Genomic DNA, 27,939 nt, shown 5'->3' on the forward strand with positions numbered 1-27,939 from the left:
ACACAAACCTCGGCCCTTTTCTCTGGCAAACAAAACTCAGCTGCCCCGCTTCTGGATGGCAGATTGCAGGAGACACTTGGTACTATCAAACCAGCCCGACTTGGCATTGGTGCCACCTTTGGTCTGGGAACCATCCTGGGTATTGTGGATTGTCAGGAGACAGCCGACCACTCTCGGCCACAGACCCCAATCAAAAACAAAGGTCCGTTTCCCTGGCAAAAAAAACTCAGCTGCCCCGCTTCTGGATGGGAGATTGCAGGAGGCACTTTACACTGTCAAACGAGACCCACTTGGCACTGGTGCCACCTTGGGTCTGGGAACCATGCTGCGTATCGTGGATTTTCAGGAGCCAGCCGGCCACTGCCAGCCACAGGCCCCCAAACACAAACCACAGCCTTTTTCTCTGGCAAACAAAACTCAGCTGCCCCGCTTCTGGATGGCAGATTGCAGGAGCCACTTGGAACTATCAAACCAGCCCGACTTGGCACTGGTGCCACCTTGGGTCTGGGAACCATCCTGCCTATCGTGGATTTTAAGGAGCCAGCCGGCTACTCCCAGCCACAGGCCCCCAACAAAAACCACGGCCCTTTTTTCTGGCAAACAAAACTTAGCTGCCTCACTTCTGGATGGCAGATTGCCGGAGCCACTTGGTACTATCAAACCAGCCCGACTTGCCACTGGTGCCACCTTGGGTCTGGGAACCATCCTGCGTATCGTGGATTCTAAGGAGCCAGCCGGCCACTCCCAGCCACAGGCCCCCAAACAAAATCAACGGCGCTGTTCCCTGGAAAACAAAACACGCCTGCCAACTTTTTGATGGAGTTTGCAGGAGCCACTTGGTACTATCAAACCAGCCCAACTTGGCACTGGTGCCACCATGGGTCATGTAAACATCCTGCGTATCGTGGATTCTTAGGAGCCAGCCGGCCACTCCTAGCCACAGGCCCCCAAACAAAAACCTAGGCCTATTTCTCTGGCAAACAAAAGTAAGCTGCCCCGCTTCTGGATGGCAGATTGCAGGAGACACTTGGGACTATCAAACCAGCCCAACTTGGCACTGGTGCCACCTCTGGTCTGGGAACCATCCTGCGTATCTTGTGTTCTAAGGAGCCAGCCGGCCACTCCCAGCCACAGTCCCCCAAACACAAACAACGGCGCTTTTCCCTGGAAAACAAAACTGGCCTGCCAACTTTTTGATGGCAGATTGCAGGAGCCACTTGGTACCATCAAACCAGCCCAACTTGGCACTGGTGCCACCTTGGGTCTGGGAACCATCCTGCCTATTGTAGCTTTTCAGGAGCCAGCCTGTCACTCCTAGCCCTAGGCCCCCAGTCATAAACCTCGGCCCGTTTCCCTGGCACACAAAAGTAAGCTACCCCGCTTCAGGATGACAGATTGCAGGAGCCACTTTGCACCATCAAACTAGCCCGACGTGGCACTGGTGCCACCTTGGGTCTGGGAACCATCCTGCGTATCGTGTGTTCTAAGGAGCCAGCCGGCCACTCCCAGCCACAGTCCCCCAAACACAAACAACGGTGCTTTTCCCTGGAAAAGAAAACTGGCCTGCCAACTTTTTGATGGCAGATTGCAGGTGCTATTTAGTACTATCAAACCAGCCCGACTTGGCACTGGTGCCACCTCTGGTCTGGGAACCATCCTGCCTATCGTGGATTTTCAGGGGCCAGACGGCCACTCTCAGCCATATGCCCCCAAAAAAAAACCACGGCCCTTTTCTCTGATAAACAAAACTCAACTGCCCCTCTTCTGGATGGCAAATTTTAGGACGCACTTTGTACTACGAAAACCGCCCGACTTGGCACTGGTGCCACCTTGGGTCAGGGAACCATCCTGCCTATCGTAGCTTTTTAAGGAGCCAGCAGGCCACGCCCAGCCATATACCCCCAAAAACAAACCACGGACCATTTCTCTTGGAAACAAAAATCTGCTGCCCTGCGTCTGGATGGCAGATTGCAGGAGCCACTTTGCACCATCAAACCAGCCCGACTTGGCACTGGTGCCACCTCAGGTCTGGGAACCATCCTGCATATCGTGGATTCTAAGGAGCCAGCCGGCCACTCCCACCCACAGGCCCCCAAACACAAACAACGGCGCTTTTCCCTGGAAAACAAAACTCGCCTGCCAAGTTTTTGATGGCAGATTGCAGGAGCCACTTGGTACTATCAAACCAGCCCAACTTGGCACTGGTGCTACCATGGGTCTGGTCACCATCCTGCCTATCGTAGCTTTTCAGGAGCCAGCCGGTCACTCCCAGCCATAGGCCCCCAGTCACAAACCTCGGCCCGTTTCCCTGGCAAACAAAAGTAAGCTGCCCCGCTTCTGGATGGCAGATTGCAGGAGCCACTTGGTACTATCAAACCAGCCCAACTTGGCACTGGTGCCACCTTGGGTTGGGAACCATCCGGCGTATCGTGTGTTGAAAGGAGCCAGCCGGCCACTCCCAGCCACAGGCCTCCAAACAAAAACAACGGCGCTTTTCCCTGGAAAACAAAACTCAACTGCCCTTCTTCTGGATGGAAAATTGCAGGACGCACTTGGTACTACAAAAACAGCCAAACTAGGCAATGGTGCCACCATGGATCTGGGAACCATCCTGCGTATCGAGCTTCTTAAGGAGCCAGCCGGCCACTCCCAGCCATATGCCCCCAAAAACAAACCACGGAACTTTACTCTGGCAAACAAAGATCCGCTGCCCCGCGTCAGGATGGCAGATTGCAGGAGCCACTTGGTACTATCAAACGAGCCCGACTTGGCCCTGGTGCCACCTTGAGTCTGGGAACCATCCTGCGTATTGTGGATTGTCAGTAGCCAGTCGACCATTCTCGGCCACAGACCCCAATCAAAAACAACGGCCGGTTCACAGGCAAAAGAACTCAGCTGCCCCGTTTCTGGATGGGAGATTGCATGAGGCACTTGACACTGTCAAACCAGCCCCACTTGGCACTGGTGCCATCTTGGGTCTGGGAACCATGCTGCGTATCATGGATTTTCAGGAGCCAGCTGGCCACTGCCAGCCACAGGCCCCCAAAAACAAAGCTCGGCCCGTTTCCCTGGCAAACAAAAGTAAGCTACCCCGCTTCTGGATGGCAGATTGCAGGAACCACTTGGTACTATCAAACCAGCCCGACTTGGCACTGGTGCCATCTTGGGTCTGGGAACCATCCTGCGTATCGTGGATTCTAAGGAGCCAGCCGGCCACTCCCAGCCACAGGCCCGCAAACACAAACAACGGCGCTTTTCCCTGGAAAACAAAACTCGCCTGACAACGTTTTGATGGCAGATTGCAGGAGCCACTTGGTACTATCAAACCAGCCCAACTTGGCACTGGTGCCACCATGGGTCTGGTCACCATCCTGCCTATCGTAGCTTTTCAGGACCTAGCCGGTCACTCCCAGCCATAGGCCTCCAGACAAAAACCTCGGCCCGTTTCCCTGGCAAAAAAAAGTAAGCTACCCCGCTACTGGATGGCAGATTGCAGGAGCCACTTTGCACCATCAAACTAGCCCGACTTGGCACTGGTGCCACCTCTGGTCTGGGAACAATGCTGCGTATCGTGGATTCTAAGGAGCCAGCCGGCCACTCCCAGCCACAGGCCCCCAAACACAAACAACGGCGCTTTTTCCTGGAAAACAAAACTCGCCTGCCAACTTTTTGATGGCAGATTGCAGGAGCCACTTGGTACTATCAAACCAGCCCAACTTGGCACTGGTGCCACCATGGGTCTGGTCACCATCCTGCCTATCGTAGCTTTTCAGGACCTAGCAGGTCACTCCCAGCCATAGGCCCCCAGACACAAACCTCGGCCCGTTTCCCTGGCAAACAAAAGTAAGCTGCCCCGCTTCTGGATGGCAGATTGCAGGAACCACTTGGTATAATCAAACCAGCCCAACTTGGCACTGGTGCCACCTTGGGTCTGGGAACCATCCTGCGTATCGTGGATTCTAAGGAGCCAGCCGGTCACTCCCAGCCACAGGCCCCCAAATACAAACAACAGCGCTTTTCCCTGGAAAACAAAACTCGCCTGCCAACTTTTTGATGGCAGATCGCAGGAGCCACTTGGTACTATCAAATCAGCCCAACTTGGCACTGGTGCCACCATGGGTCTGGTCACCATCCTGATTATCGTAGCTTTTCAGGAGCCAGCCGGTCACTCCCAGCCATAGGCCCCCAGTCACAAACCTCGGCCCGTTTCCCTGGCAAACAAAAGTAAGCTGCCCCGCTTCTGGATGGCAGATTGCAGGAGCCACTTGGTACTATCAAACCAGCCCAACTTGGCACTGGTGCCACCTTGGGTTGGGAACCATCCGGCGTATCGTGTGTTGAAAGGAGCCAGCCGGCCACTCCCAGCCACAGGCCTCCAAACAAAAACAACGGCGCTTTTCCCTGGAAAACAAAACTCAACTGCCCTTCTTCTGGATGGAAAATTGCAGGACGCACTTGGTACTACAAAAACAGCCAAACTAGGCAATGGTGCCACCATGGATCTGGGAACCATCCTGCGTATCGAGCTTCTTAAGGAGCCAGCCGGCCACTCCCAGCCATATGCCCCCAAAAACAAACCACGGAACTTTACTCTGGCAAACAAAGATCCGCTGCCCCGCGTCAGGATGGCAGATTGCAGGAGCCACTTGGTACTATCAAACGAGCCCGACTTGGCCCTGGTGCCACCTTGAGTCTGGGAACCATCCTGCGTATTGTGGATTGTCAGTAGCCAGTCGACCATTCTCGGCCACAGACCCCAATCAAAAACAACGGCCGGTTCACAGGCAAAAGAACTCAGCTGCCCCGTTTCTGGATGGGAGATTGCATGAGGCACTTGACACTGTCAAACCAGCCCCACTTGGCACTGGTGCCATCTTGGGTCTGGGAACCATGCTGCGTATCATGGATTTTCAGGAGCCAGCTGGCCACTGCCAGCCACAGGCCCCCAAAAACAAAGCTCGGCCCGTTTCCCTGGCAAACAAAAGTAAGCTACCCCGCTTCTGGATGGCAGATTGCAGGAACCACTTGGTACTATCAAACCAGCCCGACTTGGCACTGGTGCCATCTTGGGTCTGGGAACCATCCTGCGTATCGTGGATTCTAAGGAGTCAGCCGGCCACTCCCAGCCACAGGCCCGCAAACACAAACAACGGCGCTTTTCCCTGGAAAACAAAACTCGCCTGACAACGTTTTGATGGCAGATTGCAGGAGCCACTTGGTACTATCAAACCAGCCCAACTTGGCACTGGTGCCACCATGGGTCTGGTCACCATCCTGCCTATCGTAGCTTTTCAGGAGCCAGCCGGTCACTCCCAGCCATAGGCCTCCAGACAAAAACCTCGGCCCGTTTCCCTGGCAAAAAAAAGTAAGCTACCCCGCTACTGGATGGCAGATTGCAGGAGCCACTTTGCACCATCAAACTAGCCCGACTTGGCACTGGTGCCACCTCTGGTCTGGGAACAATGCTGCGTATCGTGGATTCTAAGGAGCCAGCCGGCCACTCCCAGCCACAGGCCCCCAAACACAAACAACGGCGCTTTTTCCTGGAAAACAAAACTCGCCTGCCAACTTTTTGATGGCAGATTGCAGGAGCCACTTGGTACTATCAAACCAGCCCAACTTGGCACTGGTGCCACCATGGGTCTGGTCACCATCCTGCCTATCGTAGCTTTTCAGGACCTAGCAGGTCACTCCCAGCCATAGGCCCCCAGACACAAAGCTCGGCCCGTTTCCCTGGCAAACAAAAGTAAGCTGCCCCGCTTCTGGATGGCAGATTGCAGGAACCACTTGGTATAATCAAACCAGCCCAACTTGGCACTGGTGCCACCTTGGGTCTGGGAACCATCCTGCGTATCGTGGATTCTAAGGAGCCAGCCGGTCACTCCCAGCCACAGGCCCCCAAATACAAACAACAGCGCTTTTCCCTGGAAAACAAAACTCGCCTGCCAACTTTTTGATGGCAGATCGCAGGAGCCACTTGGTACTATCAAATCAGCCCAACTTGGCACTGGTGCCACCATGGGTCTGGTCACCATCCTGATTATCGTAGCTTTTCAGGAGCCAGCCGGTCACTCCCAGCCATAGGCCCCCAGACACAAACCTCGGCCCGTTTCCCTGGCAAACAAAAGTAAGCTGACCCGCTTCTGGATGGCAGATTGCAGGAGCCACTTTGCACCATCAAACTGGCCCGACTTGTCACTGGTGCCACCTCAGGTCTGGGAACCATCATGCGTATCGTGGATTCCAATTAGCAAGACGGCCACTCCCAGCCACAGGCCCCCAAACACAAACAACGACGCTTTTCCCTGGAAAACAAAACTCGCCTGCCAACTTTTTGATGGCAGATTGCAGGAGCCACTTGGTACTATCAAACCAGCCCAACTTGGCACTGGTGCCACCATGGGTCTGGTCACCATCCGGCCTATCGTAGCTTTTCAGGAGCCAGCCGGTCACTCCCAGCCATAGGCCCCCAGACACAAAGCTCGGCCCGTTTCCCTGGCAAACAAAAGTAAGCTGCCCCGCTTCTGGATGGCAGATTGCAGGATCCACTTGTTATTATCAAACCAGCCCGACTTGGTACTGGTGCCACCTCTGGTCTGGGAACCATCCTGCGTATCGTGGATTCTAAGGAGCCAGCCGGCCACTCCCAGCCACAGGCCCCCAAAAAAAAACAACGGCGCTTTTCCCTGGAAAACAAAACTCGCCTGCCAACATTTTGATGGCAGATTGCAGGAACCACTTGGTACTATCAAACCAGCCCAACTTGGCACTGGTGCCACCTCAGGTCTGGGAACCATCCGGCGTATCGTGTGTTGAAAGGAGCCAGCCGGCCACTCCAGCCACAGGCCCGCAGACACAAACAACGGCGCTTTTCCCTGGAAAACAAAACTCGCCTGCTGACTTTTTGATGGAAGATTGCAGGAGCAACTTTGTACTTTGAAATCAGCCGAACATGGCTCTGGTGCCACCATGGGTCTGGTCACCATCCTGCCTATCGTAGCTTTTCAGGAGCCAGCCGGTCACTCCCAGCCATAGACCCCAGACAAAAAGCTCGGCCCGTTTCCCTGGAAAACAAAAGTAAGCTGCCCCGCTTCTGGATGGCAGATTGCAGGAGCCACTTTGCACCATCAAACTAGCCCGACTTGGCACTGGTGCCACCTCAGGTCTGGGAACCATCCTGCGTATCGTGGATTCTAAGGAGCCAGCCGGCCACTCCCAGCCACAGGCCCTCAAACACAAACAACGGCGCTTTTCCCTGGAAAACAAAACTCGCCTGCCAAATTTTGATGGCAGATTGCCGGAGCCACTTGGTACTATCAAACCAGCCCAACTTGGCACTGGTGCCACCATGGGTCTGGTCACCATCCTGCCTATCGTAGATTTTCAGGACCTAGCCGGTCACTCCCAGCCATAGGCCCCCAGACACAAACCTCGGCCCGTTTCCGTGGCAAACAAAACTAAGCGGCGCCGCTTGTGGATGGCAGATTGCAGGACGCACTTGGTACTATCAAACCAGCCCAACTTGGCACTGGTGCCACCTTGGGTCTGGGAACCATCCTGCGTATTGTGGATTCCAAGGAGCCAGCCGGCTACTCCCAGCCACAGGCCCCCAACAAAAACCACGGCCCTTTTTTCTGGCAAACAAAACTTAGCTTCCTCACTTCTGGATGGCAGATTGCAGGAGCCACTTGGTACTATCAAACCAGCCCGACTTGGCACTGGTGCCACCTTGGGTCTGGGAACCATCCTGCGTATCGTGGTCTCTAAGGAGCCAGCCGGCCACTCCCAGCCACAGGCCCCCAAACAAAATCAACGGCGCTGTTCCCTGGAAAACAAAACACGCCTGCCAACTTTTTGATGGAGTTTGCAGGAGCCAATGGTACTATCAAACCAGCCCAACTTGGCACTGGTGCCACCATGGGTCTGGTAAACATCCTGCGTATCGTGGATTCTTAGGAGCCAGCCGGCCACTCCTAGCCACAGGCCCCCAAACAAAAACCTAGGCCTATTTCTCTGGCAAACAAAAGTAAGCTGCCCCGCTTCTGGATGGCAGATTGCAGGAGACACTTGGGACTATCAAACCAGCCCAACTTGGCACTGGTGCCACCTCTGGTCTGGGAACCATCCTGCGTATCTTGTGTTCTAAGGAGCCACCTGGCCACTCCCAGCCACAGTCCCCCAAACACAAACAACGGCGCTTTTCCCTGGAAAACAAAACTGGCCTGCCAACTTTTTGATGGCAGATTGCAGGAGCCACTTGGTACCATCAAACCAGCCCAACTTGGCACTGGTGCCACCTTGGGTCTGGGAACCATCCTGCCTATTGTAGCTTTTCAGGAGCCAGCCTGTCACTCCTAGCCCTAGGCCCCCAGTCATAAACCTCGGCCCGCTTCCCTGGCACACAAAAGTAAGCTACCCCGCTTCAGGATGGCAGATTGCAGGAGCCACTTTTCACCATCAAACCAGCCCGACGTGGCGCTGGTGCCACCTTGGGTCTGGGAACCATCCTGCGTATCGTGTGTTCTAAGGAGCCAGCCGGCCACTCCCAGCCACAGTCCCCCAAACACAAACAACGGTGCTTTTCCTTGGAAAACAAAACTGGCCTGCCAACTTTTTGATGGCAGATTGCAGGTGCTATTTAGTACTATCAAACCAGCCCGACTTGGCACTGGTGCCACCTCTGGTCTGGGAACCATCCTGCCTATCGTGGATTTTCAGGGGCCAGACGGCCACTCTCAGCCATATGCCCCCAGACACAAAGCTCTGCCCGTTTCCCTGGCAAACAAAAGTAAGCTACCCCGCTTCTGGATGGCAGATTGCAGGAGCCACTTGGTACTATCAAACCAGCCCAACTTGGCACTGGTGCCACCATGGGTCTGGTCACCATCCTGCCTATCGCAGCTTTTCAGGACCTAGCAGGTCACTCCCAGCCATAGGCCCCCAGACACAAACCTCGGCCCGTTTCCCTGGCAAACAAAAGTAAGCTGCCCCGCTTCTGGATGGCAGATTGCAGGACGCACTTGGTACTATCAAACCAGCCCAACTTGGCAAAGGTGCCACCTCTGGTCTGGGAACCATCCTGCGTATCGTGGATTCTAAGGAGCCAGCCGGCCACTCCCAGCCACAGGCCCTCAAACACAAACAACGGCGCTTTTCCCTGGAAAACAAAACTCGCCTGCCAACTTTTTGATGGCAGATTGCAGGAGCCACTTGGTACTATCAAACCAGCCCAACTTGGCACTGGTGCCACCATGGGTCTGGTCACCATCCTGCCTATCGTAGCTTTTCAGGAGCCAGCCGGTCACTCCCAGCCATAGGTCCCCAGTCACAAACCTCGGCCCGTTTCCCTGGCAAACAAAAGTAAGCTGCCCCGCTTCTGGATGGCAGATTGCAGGAGCCCCTTGGTACTATCAAACCAGCCCGACTTGGAACTGGTGCCACCTCTGGTCTGGGAACCATGCTGCGTAACACAGATTCTAAGGCGCCAGCCGGCCACTCCCAGCCACAAGCCCCCAAACACAAACAACGGCGCTATTCTCTGGCAAACAAAACTCCACTGCCCCTCTTCTGGATGGCAAATTGCAGGACGCACTTGGTACTATAAAAACAGCCCGACTTGGCACTGGTGCCACCTTGGGTCTCGGAACCATCCTGCGTATCGATCTTTTTAATGAGACAGCCGGCCACTCCAAGCCATATGCCCCCAAACACAACCCACGGCCCTTTTCTCTGGCAAACAAAACTCAACTGCACCGCTTCTGGATGGCAGATTGCAGGAGCCACTTGGTACTATCAAACCAGCCCGACTTGGCACTGGTGCCACCTTGGGTCTGGGAACCATCCTGCGTATTGTGGGTTGTCAGGAGCCAGCCGAACACTCTCAGCCACAGACCCCAATCAAAAACAACGGCCCGTTTCACAGGCAAACAAAATTCAACTGCCCCTCTTCTGGATGGCAAATTTTAGGACGCACTTTGTACTACGAAAACCGCCCGACGTGGCACTGGTGCCACCTTGTGTCAGGGAACCATCCTGCATATCGAGCTTTTTAAGGAGCCAGCCGGCCACGCTGAGCCATATACCCCCAAAAACAAACCACGGACCATTTCTCATGGAAACAAAAATCCGCTGCCCCGCGTCTGGATGGCAGATTGCAGGAGCCACTTTGCACCATCAAACCAGCCCGACTTGGCACTGGTGCCACCTTGGGTCTGGGAACAATCCTGCATATCGTGGATTCTAAGGAGCCAGCCGGCCACTCCCAGCCACAGGCCCCCAAACACAAACAACGGCGCTTTTCCCTGGAAAACAAAACTCGCCTGCCAGCTTTTTGATGGCAGATTGCAGGAGCCACTTGGTACTATCAAATCATCCCAACTTGGTACTGGTGCCACTATGGGTCTGGGAACCATCCTGCCTATTGTAGCATTTCAGGAGCCAGCCGGTCACTCCCAGCCATAGGCCCCCAGACACAAACCTCGGACCGTTTCCCTGGCAAACAAAATTAAGCTGCCCCGATTCTGGATGGCAGATTGCAGGAGCCACTTGGTAGTGTCAAACCAGCCCGACTTGGCACTGGTGCCACCTTGGGTCTGGGAACCATCCTGCGTATCGTGGATTCTAAGCAGCCACCCGGCCACTCTGAGCCACAGGCGCCCAAACACAAAATACGGCGCTTTTCCCTGGAAAACAAAACTCGCCTGCCAACATTTTGATGGCAGATTGCAGGAGGCACATGGTACTATCAGACCAGGCAAACATGGCACTGGTGCCACCTTGGCTCTGGGAACCATCCTGCCTATCGTGGATTTTCAGGGGCCAGCCGGCCAATCTCAGCCATATGGATCCAAACACATACCACGGCCCTTTTCTCTGACAAACAAAACTCAACTGCCCCTCTTCTGGATGGCAAATTGCAGGACGCACTTGGTACTACGAAAACAGCCCGACTTGGCACTGATGCCACCTTGGGTCAGGGAACAATCCTGCGTATCGATCTTTTTATGGAGCCAGCCGGCCACGTCCAGCCATATACCCCCAAAAAAAAACCACGGAACTTTTCTCCAGCAAACAAAAATCCGCTGCCCCGCGTCTGAATGGCAGATTTCAGGAGCTATTTAGTATTATCAAACCAGCCCGACTTGGCACTGGTGCCACCATGAGTCTGGTAACCATCCTGCCTATCGTAGCTTTTCAGTAGCCAGCCGGTCACTCCCAGCCATAGGCCCCCAGACAAATACCTCGGCCCGTTTCCCTGGGAAACAAAAGTAAGCTGTCCCGCTTCTGGATGGCAGATTGCAGGAGCCACTTGGTACTATCAAACCAGCCCAACTTGGCACTGGTGCCACCTTGGCTCTGGGAACCATCCTGCGTATCCTGGGTTCAAAGGAGGCAGCCGGCCACTCCCAGCCACAGGCCTCTAAACAAGAACAACGGCGCTTTTCCCTGGAAAACAAAACTCGCCTGACAACTTTTGGATGGCAGATTGCAGGAGCCACTTGGTACTATCAAACCAGCCCAACTTGGCACTGGTGCCACCATGGGTCTGGTCACCATCCTGCCTATCGTAGCTTTTCAGGAGCCAGCCGGTCACTCCCAGCCATAGGCCCCCAGACAAATATCTCGGCCCGTTTCCCTGGCAAGCAAAAGTAAGCAGCCCCGCTTCTGGATGGCAGATTGCAGGAGCCACATGGTACTATCAAACCAGGCCAACATGGCACTGGTGCCACCTTGGTTCTGGGAACCATCCTGCCTATCGTGGATTTTCAGGGGCCAGCCGGCCACTCTCAGCCATATGCCCCCAAACATATACCACGGTCCTTTTCTCTGGCAAACAAAACTCAACTGCCCCTCTTCTGGATGGCAAATTGCAGGACGCACTTGGTACTACGAAAACAGCCCGACTTGGCACTCATGCCACCTTGGGTCAGGGAACAATCCTGCGTATCGAGATTTTTAAGGAGCCAGCCGGCCACGTCCAGCCATATACCCCCAAAAAAAACCACGGAACTTTTCTCCAGCAAACAGAAATCCGCTGCCCCGCGTCTGGATGGCAGATTTCAGGAGTTATTTAGTATTATCAAACCAGCCCGACGTGGCAGTGGGGCCACCATGAGCCTGGTAACCATCCTGCCTATCGTAGCTTTTCAGTAGCCAGCCAGTCACGCCCAGCCATAGGCCCCCAGACAAATACCTCGGCCCGTTTCCCTGGGAAACAAAATTAAGCTGTCCCGCTTCTGGATGGCAGTTTGCAGGATCCACTTGGTACTATCAAACCAGCCGAACTTGGCACTGGCGTAACCTTGGCTCTGGGAACCATCCTGCGTATCCTGGGTTCAAAGGAGGCAGCCGGCCACTCCCACCCACAGGCCCCCAAACAGAAACAACGGCGCTTTTCCCTGGAAAACAAAACTAGCCTGCCAAGTTTTTGATGGCAGATTGCAGGAGCCACTTGGTACTATCAAACCAGCCCAACTTGGCACTGGTGCCACCATGGGTCTGGTCACCATCCTGCCTATCGTAGCTTTTCAGGAGCCAGCCGGTCACTCCCAGCCATAGGCCCCCAGACAAATATCTCGGCCCGTTTCCCTGGCAAGCAAAAGTAAGCAGCCCCGCTTCTGGATGGCAGATTGCAGGAGCCACATGGTACTATCAAACCAGGCCAACATGGCACTGGTGCCACCTTGGTTCTGGGAACCATCCTGCCTATCGTGGATTTTCAGGGGCCAGCCGGCCACTCTCAGCCATATGCCCCCAAACATATACCACGGTCCTTTTCTCTGGCAAACAAAACTCAACTGCCCCTCTTCTGGATGGCAAATTGCAGGACGCACTTGGTACTACGAAAACAGCCCGACTTGGCACTCATGCCACCTTGGGTCAGGGAACAATCCTGCGTATCGAGATTTTTAAGGAGCCAGCCGGCCACGTCCAGCCATATACCCCCAAAAAAAAACCACGGAACTTTTCTCCAGCAAACAGAAATCCACTGCCCCGCGTCTGGATGGCAGATTTCAGGAGTTATTTAGTATTATCAAACCAGCCCGACTTGGCAGTGGGGCCACCATGAGCCTGGTAACCATCCTGCCTATCGTAGCTTTTCAGTAGCCAGCCAGTCACGCCCAGCCATAGGCCCCCAGACAAATACCTCGGCCCGTTTCCCTGGGAAACAAAATTAAGCTGTCCCGCTTCTGGATGGCAGTTTGCAGGATCCACTTGGTACTATCAAACCAGCCGAACTTGGCACTGGCGTAACCTTGGCTCTGGGAACCATCCTGCGTATCCTGGGTTCAAAGGAGGCAGCCGGCCACTCCCAGCCACAGGCCCCCAAACAGAAACAACGGCGCTTTTCCCTGGAAAACAAAACTGGCCTGCCAAGTTTTTGATGGCAGATTGCAGGAGCCACTTGGTACTATCAAACCAGCCCAACTTGGCACTGGTGCCACCATGGGTCTGGTCACCATCCTGCCTATCGTAGCTTTTCAGGCGCCAGCCGGTCACTCCCAGCCATAGGCCCCCAGTCACAAACCTCGGCCCGTTTCCCTGGCAAACAAAAGTAAGCTACCCCGCTTCTGGATGGCAGATTGCAGGAGCCACTTTGCACCATCAAACCAGCCCGACTTGGCACTGCTGCGACCTCTGGTCTGGGAACCATCCTGCGTATCGTGGATTCTAAGGAGCCAGCTGGCCACTCCCAACCACAGGCCCCCAAACACAAACAACGGCGCTTTTCCCTGGAAAACAAAACTCACCTGCCAACTTTTTGATGGCAGATTGCAGGAGCCACTTGGTACTATCAAACCAGCCCAACTTGGCACTGGTGCCACCATGGGTCTGGTCACCATCCTGCCTATCGTAGCTTTTCAGGAGCCAGCCGGTCACTCCCAGCCATAGGCCCCCAGACACAAACCTCGGCCCGTTTCCCTGGCAAACAAAAGTAAGCTACCCCGCTTCTGGATGGCAGATTGCAGGACGCACTTGGTACTATCAAACCAGCCCAACTTGGCACTGGTGCCACCTCAGGTCTGGGAACCATCCTGCGTCTCGTGGATTCTAAGGAGCCAGCCGGCCACTCCCACCCATAGGCCCCCAAACAAAAACAACGGCGCTTTTCCCTGGAAAACAAAACTCGCCTGCCAACTTTTTGATGGCCGATTGCAGGAACCACTTGGTATTATCAAGCCAGCCCGACTTGGCACTGGTGCCACCTTGGGTCTGGGAACCATGCTGCGTATCGTGGATTCTAAGGAGCCAGCCGGCCACTCCCTGCCACAGGCCCCCAAACACAAACAACGGCGCTTTTCCCTGGAAATCAACACTCGCTTGCCGACTTTTTGATGGCAGATTGCAGGAGCCACTTGGTACTATCAAACCAGCCCAACTTGGCACTGGTGCCATCATGGGTCTGGTCACCATCATGCCTCTCGTAGCTTTTAAGGACCTAGAGGGTCACTCACAGCCATAGGCCCCCAGACACAAACCTTGGCCCGTTTCCCTGGCAAACAAAAGTAAGCTGCCCCGTTTCTGGATGGCAGATTTCAGTAGCAACTTTGCACCATCAAACTGGCCCGACTTGTCACTGGTGCCACTTTAGGTCTGGGAACCATCCTGCGTATCGTGGATTGTAATTAGCCATCCGGCCACTCCCACCCACAGGCCCCCAAACACAAACAACGGCGCTTTTCCCTGGAAAACAAAACTCGCCTACCAACATTTTGATGGCAGATTGCAGGAGCCACTTGGTACTATCAAATCAGCCCAACTTGGCACTGGTGCCACCATGGGTCTGGTCACCATCCTGCCTATCGTACCTTTTCAGGAGCCAGCTGGTCACTCCCAGCCATAGGCCCCCAGACAAAAACCTCGGCTCCTTTCCCTGGCAAACAAAAGTAAGCAGCCCTGCTTCTGGATGGCAGATTGCAGGAGCCACTTTGCACCATCAAACTGGCCCGACTTGTCACTGTTGCCACCTCTGGTCTGGGAACCATCCTGCGTATCGTGGGTTCTAATTAGCCAGCCGGCCACTCCCAGCCACAGGCCCCCAAACACAAACAACGGCGCTTTTCCCTGGAAAACAAAACTCGCCTGACAACTTTTTGATGGCAGATTGCAGGAGCCACTTGGTACTATCAAACCAGCCCAACTTGGCACTGGTGCCACCATGGGTCTGGTCACCATCCTGCCTATCGTAGCTTTTCAGGAGCCAGCCGGTCACTCCCAGCCATAGGCCCCCAGACACAAAGCTCGGCCCGTTTCCCTGGCAAACAAATGTAAGCTGCCCCGCTTCTGGATGGCTGATTGCAGGAGCCACTTGGTAGTATCAAACCAGCCCGACTTGGCACTGGTGCCACCACTGGTCTGGGAACCATCCTGCGTATCGTGGATTCTAATTAGCCAGCCGGCCACTCCCAGCCACAGGCACCCAAACACAAACGACGGCGCTTTTCCCTGGAAAACAAAACTCGCCTGACAACTTTTTGATGGCAGATTGCAGGAGCCACTTGGTACTATCAAACCAGCCCGACTTGGCACTGGTGCCACCTCTGGTCTGGGAACCATCCTGCCTATCGTGGATTTTCAGGGGCCAGACGGCCACTCTCAGCCATATGCCCCCAGACACAAAGCTCTGCCCGTTTCCCTGGCAAACAAAAGTAAGCTGCCCCGCTTCTGGATGGCAGATTGCAGGACGCACTTGGTACTATCAAACCAGCCCGACTTGGCACTGGTGCCACGTCAAGTCTGGGAACCATCCTGCGTATCGTGGATTCTAAGGAGCCAGCCGGCCACTCCAAGCCACAGGCCCCCAAACACAAACAACGGCGCTTTTCCCTGGAAAACAAAACTCGCCTGCCAACTTTTTGATGGCAGATTGCAGGAGCAACTTGGTACTATCAAACCAGCCCAACTTGGCACTGGTGCCACCATGGGTCTGGTCACCATCCTGCCTATCGTAACTTTTCAGGAGCCAGCCGGTCACTCTCAGCCATAGGCCCCCAAACAAAACCCACGGCCCGTTTCCCTGGCAAACAAAAGTAAGCTGCCCCGCTTCTGGATGGCAGATTCCCGGACGCACTTGGTACTATCAAACCAGCCCAACTTGGCACTGGTGCCACCTCTGATCTGGGAACCATGCTGAGTATCGTGGATTCTAAGGAGCCAGCCGGCCACTCCCAGCCACAGGCCCCCAAACACAAACAACGGCGCTTTTCCCTGGAAAACAAAACTCGCCCGCCAAGTTTGTGATGGCAGATTGCAGGAGCCACTTGGTACTATCAAACCAGCCCAACTTGGCACTGGTGCCGTCATGGGTCTGGTCACCATCCTGCCTATCGTAGCTTTTCACGAGCCAGCCGGTCACTCCCAGCCATAGGCCCCCAGACAAAAACCTCGGCCCGTTTCCCTGGCAAACAAAAGTAAGCTGCCCCGCTTCTGGATGGCAGATTGCAGGAGCCACTTGGTACTATCAAACCAGCCCAACTTGGCACTGGTGCCACCATGGGTCTGGTCACCATCCTGCCTATCGTAGCTTTTCAGGAGCCAGCCAGCCACCCCCAGCCAGAGGACCCCAGACAAATATTTCGGCCCGTTTCCCTGGCAAACAAAAGTAAGCTGCCCCGCTTCTGCATGGCAGATTGCAGGAGCCACTTTGCACCGTCAAACCAGCCCAACTTGGCACTGGTGCCACCTCAGGTCTGGGAACCATCCTGCGTCTCGTGGGTTCTAATTAGCCATCCGTCCACTCCAGGCCATAGGGCCCCAGGCACAAACAACGGCGCTTTTCCCTGGAAAACAAAACTCGCCTGCCAACATTTTGATGGCCGATTGCAGGAACCACTTGGTATTATCAAGCCAGCCCAACTTGGCACTGGTGCCACCATGGGTCTGGTCACCATCCTGCCTATCGTAGCTTTTCAGGAGCCAGCCGGTCACTCCCAGCCATAGGCCCCCAGACACAAACCTCGGACCGTTTCCCTGGCAAACAAAAGTAAGCTGCCCCGCTTCTGGATGGCAGATTGCAGGAACCACTTGGTACTATCAAACCAGCCCAACTTGGCACTGGTGCCACCATGGGTCTGGGAACCATCCTGTGTATCGTGGATTCTAATTAGCCATCCGTCCACTCCAGGCCATAGGGCCCCAGGCACAAACAACGGCGCTTTTCCCTGGAAAACAAAACTCGCCTGCGAACATTTTGATGGCCGATTGCAGGAACCACTTGGTATTATCAAGCCAGCCCGACTTGGCACTGGTGCCACCTTGGGTCTGGGAACCATGCTGCGTATCGTGGATTCTAAGGAGCCAGCCGGCCACTCCCAGCCACAGGCCCCCAAACACAAACAACGACGCTTTTCCCTGGAAATCAACACTCGCTTGCCGACTTTTTGATGGCAGATTGCAGGAGCCACTTGGTACTATCAAACCAGCCCAACTTGGCACTGGTGCCACCATGGGTCTGGTCACCATCCTGCCTATCGTAGCTTTTCATGAGCCAGCCGGCCACTCCCAGCCACAGGCCCCCAAACACAAACAACGGCGCTTTTCCCTGGAAAACAAAACTCGCCCGCCAAGTTTGTGATGGCAGATTGCAGGAGCCACTTGGTACTATCAAACCAGCCCAACTTGGCACTGGTGCCGTCATGGGTCTGGTCACCATCCTGCCTATCGTAGCTTTTCACGAGCCAGCCGGTCACTCCCAGCCATAGGCCCCCAGACAAAAACCTCGGCCCGTTTCCCTGGCAAACAAAAGTAAGCTGCCCCGCTTCTGGATGGCAGATTGCAGGAGCCACTTGGTACTATCAAACCAGCCCAACTTGGCACTGGTGCCACCATGGGTCTGGTCACCATCCTGCCTATCGTAGCTTTTCAGGAGCCAGCCAGCCACCCCCAGCCAGAGGACCCCAGACAAATATTTCGGCCCGTTTCCCTGGCAAACAAAAGTAAGCTGCCCCGCTTCTGCATGGCAGATTGCAGGAGCCACTTTGCACCGTCAAACCAGCCCAACTTGGCACTGGTGCCACCTCAGGTCTGGGAACCATCCTGCGTCTCGTGGGTTCTAATTAGCCATCCGTCCACTCCAGGCCATAGGGCCCCAGGCACAAACAACGGCGCTTTTCCCTGGAAAACAAAACTCGCCTGCCAACATTTTGATGGCCGATTGCAGGAACCACTTGGTATTATCAAGCCAGCCCAACTTGGCACTGGTGCCACCATGGGTCTGGTCACCATCCTGCCTATCGTAGCTTTTCAGGAGCCAGCCGGTCACTCCCAGCCATAGGCCCCCAGACACAAACCTCGGACCGTTTCCCTGGCAAACAAAAGTAAGCTGCCCCGCTTCTGGATGGCAGATTGCAGGAACCACTTGGTACTATCAAACCAGCCCAACTTGGCACTGGTGCCACCATGGGTCTGGGAACCATCCTGTGTATCGTGGATTCTAATTAGCCATCCGTCCACTCCAGGCCATAGGGCCCCAGGCACAAACAACGGCGCTTTTCCCTGGAAAACAAAACTCGCCTGCGAACATTTTGATGGCCGATTGCAGGAACCACTTGGTATTATCAAGCCAGCCCGACTTGGCACTGGTGCCACCTTGGGTCTGGGAACCATGCTGCGTATCGTGGATTCTAAGGAGCCAGCCGGCCACTCCCACCCACAGGCCCCCAAACACAAACAACGACGCTTTTCCCTGGAAATCAACACTCGCTTGCCGACTTTTTGATGGCAGATTGCAGGAGCCACTTGGTACTATCAAACCAGCCCAACTTGGCACTGGTGCCACCATGGGTCTGGTCACCATCCTGCCTATCGTAGCTTTTCATGAGCCAGCCGGCCACTCCCAGCCATAGGCCCCCAGACACAAACCTCGGCCCGTTTCCCTGGCAAACAAAAGTAAGCTGCCCCGCTTCTGGATGGCAGATTCCCGGACGCACTTGTTACAATCAAACCAGCCCAACTTGGCACTGGTGCCACCTCTGGTCTGGGAACCATCCTGCGTATCGTGGATTCTAAGGAGCCAGCCGGCCACTCCCAGCCACAGGCCCCCAAACACAAACAACGGCGCTTTTCCCTGGAAAACAAAACTCGCCTGCCAAGTTTTTGATGGCAGATTGCAGGAGCCACTTGGTACTATCAAACCAGCCCAACTTGGTACTGGTGCCACCATGGGTCTGGTCACCATCCTGCCTATCGTAGCTTTTCACGAGCCAGCCGGTCACTTCCAGGCTTAGGCCCCCAGACACAATCCTCGGACCGTTTCCCTGGCAAACAAAAGTAAGCTGCCCCGCTTCTGGATGGCAGATTGCAGGAACCACTTGGTACTATCAAACCAGCCCAAGTTGGCACTGGTGCCACCATGGGTCTGGGAACCATCCTGTGTATCGTGGATTCTAATTAGCCATCCGTCCACTCCAGGCCATAGGGCCCCAGGGACAGACAACGGCGCTTTTCCCTGGATAACAAACTCGCCTGCCAAATTTTTGATGGCAGATTGCAGGAGCCACTTGGTACTATCAAACCAGCCCAACTTGGCACTGGTGCCACAATGGGTCTGGTCACCATCCTGCCTATCGTAGCTTTTCAGGAGCCAGCCGGTCACTCCCAGCCATAGGCCCCGAGACACATACCTCGGCCCGTTTCCCTGGCAAACAAAAGTAAGCTGCCCCGCTTCTGGATGGCAGATTGCAGGAGCCACTTGGTACTATCAAACCAGCCCGACTTGGCACTGGTGCCACCACTGGTCTGGGAACCATCCTGCGTATCGTGGATTCTAATTAGCCAGCTGGCCACTCCCAGCCACAGGCACCCAAACACAAACGACGGCGCTTTTCCCTGGAAAACAAAACTCGCCTGACAACTTTTTGATGGCAGATTGCAGGAGCCACTTGGTACTATCAAACCAGCCCAACTTGGCACTGGTGCCACCATGGGTCTGGTCACCATCCTGCCTATCGTAGCTTTTCAGGAGCCAGCCGGTCACTCCCAGCCATAGGCCCCCAGACAAATACCTCGGCCCGTTTCCCTGGAAAACAAAAGTAAGCTGCCCCGCTTCTGGATGGCAGATTGCAGGACGCACTTGGTACTATCAAACCAGCCCGACTTGGCACTGGTGCCACGTCAAGTCTGGGAACCATCCTGCGTATCGTGGATTCTAAGGAGCCAGCCGGCCACTCCCTGCCACAGGCCCCCAAACACAAACAACGGCGCTTTTCCCTGGAAAACAAAACTCGCCTGCCAACTTTTTGATGGCAGATTGCAGGAGCAACTTGGTACTATCAAACCAGCCCAACTTGGCACTGGTGCCACCATGGGTCTGGTCACCATCCTGCCTATCGTAACTTTTCAGGAGCCAGCCGGTCACTCTCAGCCATAGGCCCCCAAACAAAACCCACGGCCCGTTTCCCTGGCAAACAAAAGTAAGCTGCCCCGCTTCTGGATGGCAGATTGCAGGAGCCACTTGGTACTATCAAACCAGCCCAACTTGGCACTGGTTCCACCTCTGATCTGGGAACCATGCTGAGTATCGTGGATTCTAAGGAGCCAGCCGGCCACTCCCAGCCACAGGCCCCCAAACACAAACAACGGCGCTTTTCCCTGGAAAACAAAACTCGCCCGCCAAGTTTGTGATGGCAGATTGCAGGAGCCACTTGGTACTATCAAACCAGCCCAACTTGGCACTGGTGCCACAATGGGTCTGGTCACCATCCTGCCTATCGTAGCTTTTCACGAGCCAGCCGGTCACTCCCAGCCATAGGCCCCCAGACAAAAACCTCGGCCCGTTTCCCTGGAAAACAAAAGTAAGCTGCCCCGCTTCTGGATGGCAGATTGCAGGAACCACTTGGTACTATCAAACCAGCCCAACTTGGCACTGGTGCCACCATGGGTCTGGGAACCATCCTGTGTATCGTGGATTCTAATTAGCCATCCGTCCACTCCAGGCCATAGGGCCCCAGGCACAAACAACAGCGCTTTTCCCTGGAAAACAAAACTCGCCTGCCAACTTTTTGATGGCCGATTGCAGGAACCACTTGGTATTATCTAGCCAGCCCAACTTGGCACTGGTGCCACCATGGGTCTGGTCACCATCCTGCCTATCGTAGCTTTTCAGGAGCCAGCCGGTCACTCCCAGCCACAGGCCCCCAAACAAAATCAACGGCGCTGTTCCCTGGAAAACAAAACACGCCTGCCAACTTTTTGATGGAGTTTGCAGGAGCCAATGGTACTATCAAACCAGCCCAACTTGGCACTGGTGCCACCATGGGTCTGGTAAACATCCTGCGTATCGTGGATTCTTAGGAGCCAGCCGGCCACTCCTAGCCACAGGCCCCCAAACAAAAACCTAGGCCTATTTCTCTGGCAAACAAAAGTAAGCTGCCCCGCTTCTGGATGGCAGATTGCAGGAGACACTTGGGACTATCAAACCAGCCCAACTTGGCACTGGTGCCACCTCTGGTCTGGGAACCATCCTGCGTATCTTGTGTTCTAAGGAGCCACCTGGCCACTCCCAGCCACAGTCCCCCAAACACAAACAACGGCGCTTTTCCCTGGAAAACAAAACTGGCCTGCCAACTTTTTGATGGCAGATTGCAGGAGCCACTTGGTACCATCAAACCAGCCCAACTTGGCACTGGTGCCACCTTGGGTCTGGGAACCATCCTGCCTATTGTAGCTTTTCAGGAGCCAGCCTGTCACTCCTAGCCCTAGGCCCCCAGTCATAAACCTCGGCCCGTTTCCCTGGCACACAAAAGTAAGCTACCCCGCTTCAGGATGGCAGATTGCAGGAGCCACTTTTCACCATCAAACCAGCCCGACGTGGCACTGGTGCCACCTTGGGTCTGGGAACCATCCTGCGTATCGTGTGTTCTAAGGAGCCAGCCGGCCACTCCCAGCCACAGTCCCCCAAACAAAAACAACGGTGCTTTTCCTTGGAAAACAAAACTGGCCTGCCAACTTTTTGATGGCAGATTGCAGGTGCTATTTAGTACTATCAAACCAGCCCGACTTGGCACTGGTGCCACCTCTGGTCTGGTCACCATCCTGCCTATCGTAGCTTTTCACGAGCCAGCCGGTCACTCCCAGCCATAGGCCCCCAGACAAAAACCTCGGCCCGTTTCCCTGGCAAACAAAAGTAAGCTGCCCCGCTTCTGGATGGCAGATTGCAGGAGCCACTTGGTACTATCAAACCAGCCCAACTTGGCACTGGTGCCACCATGGGTCTGGTCACCATCCTGCCTATCGTAGCTTTTCAGGAGCCAGCCAGCCACCCCCAGCCAGAGGACCCCAGACAAATATTTCGGCCCGTTTCCCTGGCAAACAAAAGTAAGCTGCCCCGCTTCTGCATGGCAGATTGCAGGAGCCACTTTGCACCGTCAAACCAGCCCAACTTGGCACTGGTGCCACCTCAGGTCTGGGAACCATCCTGCGTCTCGTGGGTTCTAATTAGCCATCCGTCCACTCCAGGCCATAGGGCCCCAGGCACAAACAACGGCGCTTTTCCCTGGAAAACAAAACTCGCCTGCCAACATTTTGATGGCCGATTGCAGGAACCACTTGGTATTATCAAGCCAGCCCAACTTGGCACTGGTGCCACCATGGGTCTGGTCACCATCCTGCCTATCGTAGCTTTTCAGGAGCCAGCCGGTCACTCCCAGCCATAGGCCCCCAGACACAAACCTCGGACCGTTTCCCTGGCAAACAAAAGTAAGCTGCCCCGCTTCTGGATGGCAGATTGCAGGAACCACTTGGTACTATCAAACCAGCCCAACTTGGCACTGGTGCCACCATGGGTCTGGGAACCATCCTGTGTATCGTGGATTCTAATTAGCCATCCGTCCACTCCAGGCCATAGGGCCCCAGGCACAAACAACGGCGCTTTTCCCTGGAAAACAAAACTCGCCTGCGAACATTTTGATGGCCGATTGCAGGAACCACTTGGTATTATCAAGCCAGCCCGACTTGGCACTGGTGCCACCTTGGGTCTGGGAACCATGCTGCGTATCGTGGATTCTAAGGAGCCAGCCGGCCACTCCCACCCACAGGCCCCCAAACACAAACAACGACGCTTTTCCCTGGAAATCAACACTCGCTTGCCGACTTTTTGATGGCAGATTGCAGGAGCCACTTGGTACTATCAAACCAGCCCAACTTGGCACTGGTGCCACCATGGGTCTGGTCACCATCCTGCCTATCGTAGCTTTTCATGAGCCAGCCGGCCACTCCCAGCCATAGGCCCCCAGACACAAACCTCGGCCCGTTTCCCTGGCAAACAAAAGTAAGCTGCCCCGCTTCTGGATGGCAGATTCCCGGACGCACTTGTTACAATCAAACCAGCCCAACTTGGCACTGGTGCCACCTCTGGTCTGGGAACCATCCTGCGTATCGTGGATTCTAAGGAGCCAGCCGGCCACTCCCAGCCACAGGCCCCCAAACACAAACAACGGCGCTTTTCCCTGGAAAACAAAACTCGCCTGCCAAGTTTTTGATGGCAGATTGCAGGAGCCACTTGGTACTATCAAACCAGCCCAACTTGGTACTGGTGCCACCATGGGTCTGGTCACCATCCTGCCTATCGTAGCTTTTCACGAGCCAGCCGGTCACTTCCAGGCTTAGGCCCCCAGACACAATCCTCGGACCGTTTCCCTGGCAAACAAAAGTAAGCTGCCCCGCTTCTGGATGGCAGATTGCAGGAACCACTTGGTACTATCAAACCAGCCCAAGTTGGCACTGGTGCCACCATGGGTCTGGGAACCATCCTGTGTATCGTGGATTCTAATTAGCCATCCGTCCACTCCAGGCCATAGGGCCCCAGGGACAGACAACGGCGCTTTTCCCTGGATAACAAACTCGCCTGCCAAATTTTTGATGGCAGATTGCAGGAGCCACTTGGTACTATCAAACCAGCCCAACTTGGCACTGGTGCCACAATGGGTCTGGTCACCATCCTGCCTATCGTAGCTTTTCAGGAGCCAGCCGGTCACTCCCAGCCATAGGCCCCGAGACACATACCTCGGCCCGTTTCCCTGGCAAACAAAAGTAAGCTGCCCCGCTTCTGGATGGCAGATTGCAGGAGCCACTTGGTACTATCAAACCAGCCCGACTTGGCACTGGTGCCACCACTGGTCTGGGAACCATCCTGCGTATCGTGGATTCTAATTAGCCAGCTGGCCACTCCCAGCCACAGGCACCCAAACACAAACGACGGCGCTTTTCCCTGGAAAACAAAACTCGCCTGACAACTTTTTGATGGCAGATTGCAGGAGCCACTTGGTACTATCAAACCAGCCCAACTTGGCACTGGTGCCACCATGGGTCTGGTCACCATCCTGCCTATCGTAGCTTTTCAGGAGCCAGCCGGTCACTCCCAGCCATAGGCCCCCAGACAAATACCTCGGCCCGTTTCCCTGGAAAACAAAAGTAAGCTGCCCCGCTTCTGGATGGCAGATTGCAGGACGCACTTGGTACTATCAAACCAGCCCGACTTGGCACTGGTGCCACGTCAAGTCTGGGAACCATCCTGCGTATCGTGGATTCTAAGGAGCCAGCCGGCCACTCCCTGCCACAGGCCCCCAAACACAAACAACGGCGCTTTTCCCTGGAAAACAAAACTCGCCTGCCAACTTTTTGATGGCAGATTGCAGGAGCAACTTGGTACTATCAAACCAGCCCAACTTGGCACTGGTGCCACCATGGGTCTGGTCACCATCCTGCCTATCGTAACTTTTCAGGAGCCAGCCGGTCACTCTCAGCCATAGGCCCCCAAACAAAACCCACGGCCCGTTTCCCTGGCAAACAAAAGTAAGCTGCCCCGCTTCTGGATGGCAGATTGCAGGAGCCACTTGGTACTATCAAACCAGCCCAACTTGGCACTGGTTCCACCTCTGATCTGGGAACCATGCTGAGTATCGTGGATTCTAAGGAGCCAGCCGGCCACTCCCAGCCACAGGCCCCCAAACACAAACAACGGCGCTTTTCCCTGGAAAACAAAACTCGCCCGCCAAGTTTGTGATGGCAGATTGCAGGAGCCACTTGGTACTATCAAACCAGCCCAACTTGGCACTGGTGCCACAATGGGTCTGGTCACCATCCTGCCTATCGTAGCTTTTCACGAGCCAGCCGGTCACTCCCAGCCATAGGCCCCCAGACAAAAACCTCGGCCCGTTTCCCTGGAAAACAAAAGTAAGCTGCCCCGCTTCTGGATGGCAGATTGCAGGAACCACTTGGTACTATCAAACCAGCCCAACTTGGCACTGGTGCCACCATGGGTCTGGGAACCATCCTGTGTATCGTGGATTCTAATTAGCCATCCGTCCACTCCAGGCCATAGGGCCCCAGGCACAAACAACAGCGCTTTTCCCTGGAAAACAAAACTCGCCTGCCAACTTTTTGATGGCCGATTGCAGGAACCACTTGGTATTATCTAGCCAGCCCAACTTGGCACTGGTGCCACCATGGGTCTGGTCACCATCCTGCCTATCGTAGCTTTTCAGGAGCCAGCCGGTCACTCCCAGCCACAGGCCCCCAAACAAAATCAACGGCGCTGTTCCCTGGAAAACAAAACACGCCTGCCAACTTTTTGATGGAGTTTGCAGGAGCCAATGGTACTATCAAACCAGCCCAACTTGGCACTGGTGCCACCATGGGTCTGGTAAACATCCTGCGTATCGTGGATTCTTAGGAGCCAGCCGGCCACTCCTAGCCACAGGCCCCCAAACAAAAACCTAGGCCTATTTCTCTGGCAAACAAAAGTAAGCTGCCCCGCTTCTGGATGGCAGATTGCAGGAGACACTTGGGACTATCAAACCAGCCCAACTTGGCACTGGTGCCACCTCTGGTCTGGGAACCATCCTGCGTATCTTGTGTTCTAAGGAGCCACCTGGCCACTCCCAGCCACAGTCCCCCAAACACAAACAACGGCGCTTTTCCCTGGAAAACAAAACTGGCCTGCCAACTTTTTGATGGCAGATTGCAGGAGCCACTTGGTACCATCAAACCAGCCCAACTTGGCACTGGTGCCACCTTGGGTCTGGGAACCATCCTGCCTATTGTAGCTTTTCAGGAGCCAGCCTGTCACTCCTAGCCCTAGGCCCCCAGTCATAAACCTCGGCCCGTTTCCCTGGCACACAAAAGTAAGCTACCCCGCTTCAGGATGGCAGATTGCAGGAGCCACTTTTCACCATCAAACCAGCCCGACGTGGCACTGGTGCCACCTTGGGTCTGGGAACCATCCTGCGTATCGTGTGTTCTAAGGAGCCAGCCGGCCACTCCCAGCCACAGTCCCCCAAACAAAAACAACGGTGCTTTTCCTTGGAAAACAAAACTGGCCTGCCAACTTTTTGATGGCAGATTGCAGGTGCTATTTAGTACTATCAAACCAGCCCGACTTGGCACTGGTGCCACCTCTGGTCTGGGAACCATCCTGCCTATCGTGGATTTTCAGGGGCCAGACGGCCACTCTCAGCCATATGCCCCCAGACACAAAGCTCTGCCCGTTTCCCTGGCAAACAAAAGTAAGCTACCCCGCTTCTGGATGGCAGATTGCAGGAGCCACTTGGTACTATCAAACCAGCCCAACTTGGCACTGGTGCCACCATGGGTCTGGTCACCATCCTGCCTATCGCAGCTTTTCAGGACCTAGCAGGTCACTCCCAGCCATAGGCCCCCAGACACAAACCTCGGCCCGTTTCCCTGGCAAACAAAAGTAAGCTGCCCCGCTTCTGGATGGCAGATTGCAGGACGCACTTGGTACTATCAAACCAGCCCAACTTGGCAAAGGTGCCACCTCTGGTCTGGGAACCATCCTGCGTATCGTGGATTCTAAGGAGCCAGCCGGCCACTCCCAGCCACAGGCCCTCAAACACAAACAACGGCGCTTTTCCCTGGAAAACAAAACTCGCCTGCCAACATTTTGATGGCAGATTGCAGGAGCCACTTGGTACTATCAAACCAGCCCAACTTGGCACTGGTGCCACCATGGGTCTGGTCACCATCCTGCCTATCGTAGCTTTTCAGGAGCCAGCCGGTCACTCCCAGCCATAGGTCCCCAGTCACAAACCTCGGCCCGTTTCCCTGGCAAACAAAAGTAAGCTGCCCCGCTTCTGGATGGCAGATTGCAGGAGCCCCTTGGTACTATCAAACCAGCCCGACTTGGAACTGGTGCCACCTCTGGTCTGGGAACCATGCTGCGTAACACAGATTCTAAGGCGCCAGTCGGCCACTCCCAGCCACAAGCCCCCAAACACAAACAACGGCGCTATTCTCTGGCAAACAAAACTCCACTGCCCCTCTTCTGGATGGCAAATTGCAGGAGCCACTTTGCACCGTCAAACCAGCCCAACTTGGCACTGGTGCCACCTCAGGTCTGGGAACCATCCTGCGTATCGTGGGTTCTAATTAGGCATCCGTCCACTCCAGGCCATAGGGGCCCAGGCACAAACAACGGCGCTTTTCCCTGGAAAACAAAACTCGCCTGCCAACTTTTTGATGGCCGATTGCAGGAACCACTTGGTATTATCAAGCCAGCCCAACTTGGCACTGGTGCCACCATGGGTCTGGTCACCATCCTGCCTATCGTAGCTTTTCAGGAGCCAGCCGGTCACTCCCAGCCATAGGCCCCCAGACACAAACCTCGGACCGTTTCCCTGGCAAACAAAAGTAAGCTGCCCCGCTTCTGGATGGCAGATTGCAGGAACCACTTGGTACTATCAAACCAGCCCAACTTGGCACTGGTGCCACCATGGGTCTGGGAACCATCCTGTGTATCGTGGATTCTAATTAGCCATCCGTCCACTCCAGGCCATAGGGCCCCAGGCACAAACAACGGCGCTTTTCCCTGGAAAACAAAACTCGCCTGCGAACATTTTGATGGCCGATTGCAGGAACCACTTGGTATTATCAAGCCAGCCCGACTTGGCACTGGTGCCACCTTGGGTCTGGGAACCATGCTGC

The sequence above is a fragment of the Melospiza melodia genome, chromosome 3, assembly GCF_035770615.1.
Source record: "Melospiza melodia melodia isolate bMelMel2 chromosome 3, bMelMel2.pri, whole genome shotgun sequence".
Classification (NCBI taxonomy): domain Eukaryota; kingdom Metazoa; phylum Chordata; class Aves; order Passeriformes; family Passerellidae; genus Melospiza; species Melospiza melodia.